Source organism: Otolemur garnettii, unplaced genomic scaffold (assembly GCF_000181295.1).
Source record: "Otolemur garnettii isolate 467f Iridium unplaced genomic scaffold, OtoGar3 scaffold00136, whole genome shotgun sequence".
Taxonomy (NCBI): domain Eukaryota; kingdom Metazoa; phylum Chordata; class Mammalia; order Primates; family Galagidae; genus Otolemur; species Otolemur garnettii.
Window position 1 is genome coordinate 1,892,821 of NW_003852531.1, and position 9,406 is coordinate 1,902,226.

The 9,406-nt window shown below is 47.9% G+C and overlaps 1 non-coding gene across 1 annotated transcript; it reads right to left on the minus strand.

Annotated features, from left to right (window-relative positions):
• Positions 1–2,011: 2,011 nt before the first annotated feature.
• LOC111727997 lies at positions 2,012–2,118 on the minus strand. The gene has a single exon (XR_002775422.1). It is a non-coding gene; the product is annotated as a U6 spliceosomal RNA (small nuclear RNA).
• Between the last annotated feature and the right edge of the window lie 7,288 nt (positions 2,119–9,406).

Genomic DNA, 9,406 nt, shown 5'->3' on the forward strand with positions numbered 1-9,406 from the left:
GCTGGCACCATAACCACTGTGTTATGGGCACTGAGCCAATGACGACAGTGTTTTAAGCAAGTGGTTAACACTCAGTGAGAACTTCACTAAGGACCAGAAGAGAATTGCTGCATCCTGGACGTGCAGCCTCTGTGGTGTTGCTGGTGGTGCATAACTGGAAAATCTCAAGCAGTCTCTCTTTAGTGAATACCACAATTTCAGCCACTTCTCCATCCCATCCAGCTGGGATTATTATAATGTACCGGTCAGAGCTCCTCCGTGTCCTGACTTACCCCCATCTGGAAGTAAAATAAACAGAGAAGTCCCCGAGAGGAAGGAGAAGAGGGAAGAGCCCGTGATTCACTCGGGGTCGACTCGCAGCTCTGAGGATGCAGCTCTGAAGGAGAAGACAGAATTTCTGCCCTGCGGAATTTCCACCCAGGTGGGGCTGGCTGGGTTAGCCTCTGGCTGCAGGAGGAACCCACAGGCAGGCCCATCAGCCATGAATGGTGGAAGAGGGGCCAGGCAGGAAGGTTGGGGAGTGTCTTAGGGCAGGTTCCCCAGAAACAGGCTCAGAGCTAAAGATTGGCAGGAAAGTGGCCCTCAGGGAGTGCCTTCAAGAGAAACCCACAGTGGAGGTGCAGTTGGGGGTGAGGGAGGGAGGATAAGACAAGTGTCCAACACCAAGCAATGTCTTGGGTTGGGGTAACAGGGAGCTTGAGAACGGTGTAGGCCTCCCCTCTGAATGGTCCCCATCAGGGCTGGGAACCTGGAGTAGTTATGCTTCAGCAGCCAGCATTTACAGGTCCAGGACTGACCGTGGGGATCTGCTTGGTCACTGTGCAGCAGAGGAAGCTGGCTCCTGCAGCACGAAGGTCTCCTCCAGCGAGGGGTGTGCAGCTGGCCATGTGGGATGTGGGTCTTGTCTCCTGAACACCCTCCAGCAGACCGGGAGGCCCCCCTGATGGTGGTGCTGGTCATAAGCAGGGCCACTGCATAGCCTGATGCTCCCAGGGGGGTTCAGGTCTAAGGAAGGTCCAAGAAGCCGGTGCCAAGGAAACCTGGTCGGCCGTCACCCTGTGGTCCCCCAGGAGGCACCACACACACTAGGGGCAACAGGTGCTTAATTTCTGAGCATCTCTAATTGCAAATATTCTGTCCACTGTAAGTACATCCACCCTTCTCAGATCCCATGTCCCTGTGGAATTAAAATGCCTGTGGGGCCCACAGGAGGTGGTGGTCTTCTTCCTGGGCATTGCATAAAAAGCCCACGTCCCGAGCAGATGCATGAGCCAGCCCACTCTGCCATGTGCACCCCACCCTGCACTCCAGGGGTTCTTTGTCTTCCGTGGGTGTGAAGTTACTGAGCCCTCCCCACGCCTGCTGAGGGCTTGGCCCAGGACACCACAGTGGGCTGTCGAGCCACTTCATCACGCCCTCCATTCATGGATGAGGGAATGAAGGGGTCAAATTCTTTACCCAAGGACACCGTGCTTGAAGCAGCAGAGCTGAAGATATTCCAACCTAGGCACTTAGTCAAAATTCTGCTTTTATTTATGTATTTATTTTTTAATTTTTTGAGACAGAGTGTCACTCTATTGCCCAGGCTAGAGTGCAATAACCTTATACTCCTGGGCTCAAGCGACCCTCCTGCTTCAGCCTCCCGAGTAGCTGGGTCTACAGGCATCTGCCACAACACCCAGCTAGTTTTTCTGTTTTTAGTAGAGATGGGATCTCACTCTTGCTCAGGCTGGTCTCCAACTCCTGTGCTCAATCAATCCACCGGCCTCTGCCCCCTAGAATGCTAGAATTACGGGCGTGAGCCACTGCACCTGGCCAAAATTCTGCTTTCTCAATATCAAACTATTCATTTGTGGAGATACTACTATTTGGTACTTTGATCTAAAAAACGGACAGTTGCTCACAATAACATCCCCCTTTCACTTATCTCAGAGATGAGGATAGGCCGGGTGGCTCACTACCTAGTTTCCAACATAGCTGTTATTTGAGGTATGTTGTTGTCTTTTTTTTTTTAAATATGGAACGCTTCACAAATTTGCATGTCATCCTTGCACAGGGGCCATGCTGATCCTCTCTGTATCGTTCCAATTTTAGTATATGTGCTGCCGAAGCAAGCACCGTATGTTGTTTTAATTCTAAAGGAGGAAATGGAATAAAGGGGGCATTTTGAATCAACAGAACTAAGATGGACAATCAGGTAAATTGAGCTCATCTGTTGAGCTCATCTTCTCTCCATTTGAAATGAAAAATTAAGGACAGAGCTCTAGCTCCTAGGAACACCTCCAGTCTTCGGGTGAATTAAAAAAAGACAACCCACTGGGGCACAGTCCTTGGCCTACAAAAGGTGCCTTGGGCAGATATAGCCAACTTGGGTGCCATGGGGCTGGGGCTTGGGGAACCATCCATTGGTCGTATGTTATAGTTGTTCTGCGCTTTCATGCACAGAGTGATCCAGATGAATGGAAGGCCTGCAAATGAATACATACGTGTGTGTGAATAGGTAAACTACGTACATGTGTGTGAACAGCTAAACTACATGTATGGGCAGGAAAGTCTTAGCAGAAAATAGAGGAGACTGTTTATTACTACGAGTAAGCAAAAGACATAATAAAAAATGGGTGGTGCCTGTGGCTCAAGGAGTAGGGCGCCAGCCCCATAAGCCGAGGGTGATGGGTTCAAAGCCAGCCTCAGCCAAAAAAAAAAAAAACAAAAAACTGCAAAAAAAAAAGACATAATAAAAACTTCAATAAATTTGATTTTATCCTCAGCGGAAGCTTAACATTTTAAAAAGTAGAAAACCACTGGGTGGTGCCTGTGGCTCAGTGGGTAGGGCGTTGGCCCCATATACCAAGGATGGGGGGGTTCAAATCCACCCCGACCAAACTGCAACAAAAAAAATAGCCTGGCGTGTGACAGGCGCCTATAGTCCCAGCTACTCGGGAGGCTGAGGCAAGAGAATCACCTAAGCTCAGGAGTTGGAGGTTGCTGTGAACTGTGTGACGCTACCGAGGGCGATAAAGTGAGACTCTGTCTCTTACCAAAAAAAAAAAAAGTAGAAAACCAGAATGAGAAAAAATATTTGAAATACACGAGACAATGGATTTGTATCTGCAATGTGGGCAACTTCATAAGAGAAAAATCAAGAAACCCCAAAATGGGCAACAGATAAATGAACAGGCAATTCCTTAGAAAAAGAAACAGACAACAAACCCACAGATGTGGCAAAGCAAATTAAACCAAAACAAATTGTTTCAGCTCATCAGATTGGCCAAAGCTTAAAGTCTGATAATACCAAACATGAACCAATGACACAGACACTTTGAAAGGTGGCGGGCAGGGCAGTACAGAAGGGCACAGCCCTGGATGGCCACCAGGCCTCCTCTCAGACCTCCTGCCTTTCCCAGTGCTCAGGGGGCCACACACAGGTAGCACTGCCTGTGACAGCTCCACACTGGGAACTACTTGAGTGTCTATCAGAATAGAGCAATATCTGGATTATGGAATATCCCCATGGCAGAAAACTGTTACCACTTAAAACAAATGAATGAGGTCTTCACGTATCAGCATGGATTAATCGCTCAAGGTTTTGTGGAGTGAAGGAAGTGAGCCGTGCATCAGTACAATGCCAGTGAGTGAGAAAAGCTCAGGATTCTGACTAGGAGAGGCACACAGACCCAATAATGGTGACTCTGGAGCAGGAGGAATGATTATGGAGAATGGCCAGCGGAGAGTCCTTTCGACCACAATAATTTATTTTTCTAGATGGGAATGTGTTCAAGTATTATGTTTGATAATTAAATTTCAAAAATGCAAATGCAAACACCTTGGGAAGTATAACACACAAACCTTCGCTTTTTTTTTTAGATTAATATGAGAGTACAATTCGGTTACATTGCTTGCATTTGTTAGGTGGAGTCCAAGTTGTAGTTGTGCTCCTCTCCTATGGGGTGTGCCATATAGCTCTGCACGGTGCCTGTCAGGTGAAGGCACACCGTCTCCCCACCCCCTGCCCCACTGAGTTCAACTGTGTTTTTCTGTCCTGTGAGCGTGTAGTTGTTTATCTACGGGTTTCACGTTAGCATTGAGTACATTGGATACTTGCTTTTCCATTCTGGTGATACTTTACTAAGTAGAATGTTCTCTAATTCTATCCAGGTTAATACAAAAGTTGGAAAGTCTCCATCTTTTATGGCTGAATGGTACTCTATACTAGCAGTAAACATTCTAGTGCACATGTCCTTATGATAAAATGACTTTTTTTTTCTGGGTAGATACCTAGTAATGGGCTTGTGGGATCAAATGGAAGGTCTGCTTTTCATTCTTTGCAGATTCTCCATACTTTTTTCCAAAGAAGCTGTACTAGTTTGCAGTCCCAACGGCAGTGTAAAAGTGTTCCCTTCTCTCCGCATCCACACCAGCATCTGCAGCTTTGGGACTTTGTGATGCGGGCCATTCTCACTGGGGTTAGGTGATCTCTCAGGGTGGTTTTGATTTGCATTTCTCTGATGAGAGGCCATGAACATTTTTCAAAGATTTTTTTTTAAAGGCAAGGTTCTTCCTGGACGCTGCCATATCCCCCAGGTGCCCCTCTACAAGTGGCAGGAAGGAGCCTCTATTACCTTTTTGTTTTCATAGTGACCGTTCCTGGGGACAAAGGTCATTTGAACATTTGGAGAAAACCCATTATTTTCCACACTACTTTAAAAAACTCTGCCATGGAATGTAGCCAGCAGGCACCCGCAGCCCCTCAGAAGCAGGTGGGAGAGAGAGCTAGCTGCCTGGAGGTAGGTCTCATCCCACTGGTTCCGGAAGCGTCAAGGCCCACCACACCTCAAGGCCAAGTTGAAGCATTTGGGGAATAGAAATTCCATAGCTGGGAACCAAGGGCTTGACTTTTCCCACACCCTAGGTTCCAAGTCTTCATGGTATCAGCAACACATCCCTCTTCAAACCACTGATAACATTCCTGAGACGTGGAATTTGAAGAGCGCTGTAACAGAACTTGCTCTATAAGCACTTTCTTGTTTTATTTTTATTTGACCTTCAAGGGAAATTTTCTCTTTTTATCTAACCCTAACAGAAAGAAAATAAGATTTGGGGGCCCTCCCTTTTCCCTCCTCCCACCAGCCTCCCATTCACACAGTATATAGATTGTTTCTCCCTGTTAGAGGAGAAAAAATAGCACCTACTGGTCAAGTCTCTAGACGAGAGAGTCTGGGGAGACAAGCAGAGGGACACTAGACCCTGGTGACAGGCAGAGGGACACTAGACCCTGGACACTAGTGCTCTGTAGTGCCAGGTCTCTGCTGCTGGAGATTAAATGGTCTCCAGGCTGGGAGGCGTACAAGTTCATGTTAAGTGTCTTTTAGCATCAGCTCTCCACTTAATAATAACCGCCATTACTATAAAGTTATAATTTGAACATGAAGGGAAGTAGGGAGCACTTTGGTGCCTGTTGCAGTGTTTTAATTTCCTTGTCCTTTTTAATCCTCTGACAACCCTCCCTTAATTGCAGCAACCTTGGCTTTGGGGATTTAAGGATGGGGCAGCCAAATGGTCTCAGCCACCTGCCCAGGGTGATCTAACCAACAGGGAGTCCAGACGGCATTTGAAGGCAGGTATTTCTGAGCCCAAAGCTGGGGTGCTCACCACTGCTCCACACTGCCAAGCCAGACTGTACAGGCTATGTGAAGAGCAGTCTCTGCCCACAGAGAAATTACTCACGATGATTACAAAATGGCACAAATTAGCATGACATCTTGGACCAAGCTAGCACTCAGCAGGCCCAGCCTTGCCCAGGCTCAGCTCTGGGTGTGACCTCAGAGGGCTGGGGGAGAAGTTGGGCCTCCCCGGATTGTTCTCTTGCCTTCTCAACCAGGGTGCTGGTGCGTGAGCAAAATCACCCAGGTGTATCCCTCAGGCTTCGGGTGGTTCCTTACACAGAATGTTCACATGTCGGGGAGACCAAAGGCACTGGGGTCCTGAGTAGAATGAGGGAAGGGACCCAGAGACCGGTCCCCTGGCCTGCCATCCTCTCGGCTTTTGTGGCATCACCAGCCCCAGTCTGCCCTGCTGCCTCCCCTCCGTCCCGGCTCCCAGGAACAAGCACTTCAACACTGTGATTTTGGAGACATGCTGTGCAAGGAGGGGCAGCCAGATACAGGTGATGCCCCGGCTTTCTCAGCCAAAGTCAGCTGTGCTCTTCCTGTGTGAGGTGACTGTCTCTCAGGCTGGGGCCGTTGTCACTACTGGAGGGTTTTCTGGGAATGACACAGATATGCTAAGGTTTCGGTGTGAGAACCGCTGTCTCACCAACCTGGCACCTGGCACCCTGGCTGCACAGAATGACAGCCAACTGGCGCTATCCAATGCTGCTGTCCCAGGGGTCCACAACCTCCCTGGGCCGGAGCACACAGCACCTACCAGCTCTGCAGATGCTTGGGCAGCCCCCGCCCCTGCTCACTGGGTTCCGGACAGTTTCAGGTGCTGGGGGCTCACTTTGGTGGGTGTCTGCAAAGACGGTAACCTGCAAGGATCTAGTGTAAGGAATGAGATCAGAAATTTGTAGGAACTAAAAACAAACAAATAAACAAACACTGGCTTTCTCTGGGAACATTGTGAGAAAGACCCAAAATCCCATCAGTCGGGCTGGGCAGGACCTCAGGGGAGGGAAGGTTTTGTCTTGATAAGTTCTGTAGTGGAGGGGACTATTGGGTGTGTAAACCCCTGACCCTGAACACCACACCGGAGCATTTGTGAGGTGACTCCCCTCTGTGCTGTCAGCCAGGTGAGTCAGGATGAAATGGAGGGGGAGGGGAAATGAAATGGAGGTGCTAAGAAAAATGCTCACTCCCAGCAGGGAAGGTGCCCTGGTGCCCGGGGCTCCCACCAGCTTCATTCTGCCCAGCAGCTAGGTGGCCTTGGGGACTGAGCGAGGCCTCACCTGAGTGGGAGGCTCAGATCACAGGCTCTTGTTGCTGCCTAGAGAAGGAAGCCAGGATGGAACTTGGAGGTGCAGAAGTGTGGCCAAAGATGCCGGCAAAGGCAGTCCTGGGGGGAAGCAGCTTCCCAAGAGAACAGCAGCTCTTCTCCTGGGAAGGCCACTGGGGTTTTGTGTTCAATTTGATATGATGACCTGAGGGTGATGGAGGTCGGGAGGGGGACTGTGCCTAGTGACCTGGCTTCCTGCTGGGTGCAGGTCCTCTCTCCTGGGTGTGCCTGAGGATGTGGCTGGACCCTGGGCAAGGCTCTGCTACCTGGGGAGCTTAGTGTGGCTCCCCCATCCTGGACCATGGCCAAGCCCCCAGCAGAGGAGGGGCTACAGCAAAGACGTTGAGACTCCCCTCAGCCCCCCAGGTTGCTTCAGGGACCTTCATAGTCCTTTGACTTCCATTGTAATGTACACTAGCCTTTCTTTTTCTTCTTTCCTAATAATTTTGATGATGAAAATTTTAAGCATACAGAAAATCATACTTTGACTTCACTCAGCTCTGTTAAGTCTTACTGTTTTGCCATTTCATTTTAAAAAATAAAATCTCACCAGCGGCAGTTAACGCTCCTATACATAGTCTCAGCTGGAGGAGGCTGAGGTGGGAGGCTCCCTGGAGCCCAGGAGATCTGCACTGTGACACACATGAATATAAAGTCTATTGAAACATGTGTGGGGATTATAATCCCAATTTAGGTTGGTGGTCACCTCTAGACAGGAGAAATGGATACAGGTATTCAAAGGTCAACTGGCTCAGCCACTTCCAACATTGTGCTTTGCCAGTAGATAGGGTGTCCCAGTTAAGTTTGGCATCTGTGTGGTGACCTCTCAGGACGGGGAACCACCAGGTTGCCCAATGAGAGGTGACCAACCAAAGTCATAAACAGCAGGTCAAAACTTCGGTGCTGATCAGTAGTGGAATGGCACCTGTGAAGAGCCACTGTACTCCAGCCTGGACAGCATAGCAAGACCCCACTCTAGAAAATAAATAAATAAAATTTCACAAATGGTAGGACCCATGCATATTGGGAAGGACTTTATCTATATGTGTATCTATAAAACAGTGTATAGTACCATTTTGTATGTCTTTAAAATTGTAATAATGTATACCTTAATCTAACACAGCTGGTATTCTTCCAATATGTAGTCAATATAAAAATCACTGATTTGTTTTGCATTTTTAATTGATATATCATAGTTGCATGCAAGGTGTAATGATCAAATCAGGGTAATTGTAATATCTGTTACCTCAAATGTGTATCTTTTCTTTGTGTTGGGAAAGTTTTGCATGGCTTTAAACTTCATATATTGAATGTAACACTTTTTAACTTACCTTTTTTTGTGTGTTTAAGAAAAGTTTTTTGAGCTTTTATGCATATGTGTGTTTATACATACAGGTCTGGTTCATTAATTTTAACTGGTATGTAGCATTCTACACCTCAGTTTATTTAGCCATTCTATTAGCAGACATTTAGGTGCTTATAATTTGTTCTTTTACGAATAATCGTGAAGGAAATATTCCTGTAAAGGTCTCCTTGCCCACATGTGGGAGAATTTCACAGCATACATATGCAGGTTTGTTAATCTTCAGCTCTACAAAATATTGCCAAATTGCTTTCTAAAGGGGCTCCAGGAGTAATACCCTTACAGCAGCATAAGAGGTGTTATGGTTTCAATATCCCTTTCAAAACTCATTTTAAAATGTAATTGCTGTTGTAACAGTATTAAGACGTGGGACTTGGCTCGGCGCCTGTGGCTCAATCGGCTAGGGTGCCAGCCACATACACCTAGGGTGGCAGGTTTGAATCCAGCCCCGGACCCGACGGCTGCAACCAAAAAATAGCCAGGCACTGTGGCGGGTGCCTGTAGTCCCAGCTACTTGGGAGGCAGAGGCAGGAGACTTGCTTGAGCCCAGGAGTTGGAGGTTGCTGTGAGCTGTGATGCCACAGCCACTCTACCCAGGGGGGATAGCTTGAGGCTCTGTCTCAAAAAAAAAGACGTGGGACTTTTAAGAGGTTATTAGGTCATGAGGATGATGCCCTCATGAATGGATTAAGCCATTATTTCCAGAGTGGGTTGGTTATCCCAGGAATGGCCTTCTGACAAAAAAAGAAAAGTTTGGAGCAAGTTCCTCTCTTTCGTCTCTATTTCCTCTCTCTGTCTCACACCCTCTATTCCACTTCCCACCTTCTGTCATGAGCTGACCCCGCCCAGATGCCAAAGCCATGCTCTTGGATTTCCCGGATTCCAGAACCATGAGCCAAATAAACTGCTATTCCTTATAAATCATCCAGTCTACGCTATTCTGTCATAGCAACAGAAAGCAGGCTGAGACAAGGGCCATCCTGTTTCCCCACATCCTGGAATATCTGGCATTGTTGGGCTTTAAAAAAAATTGGCCTCAGGCAGTGCCTGTAG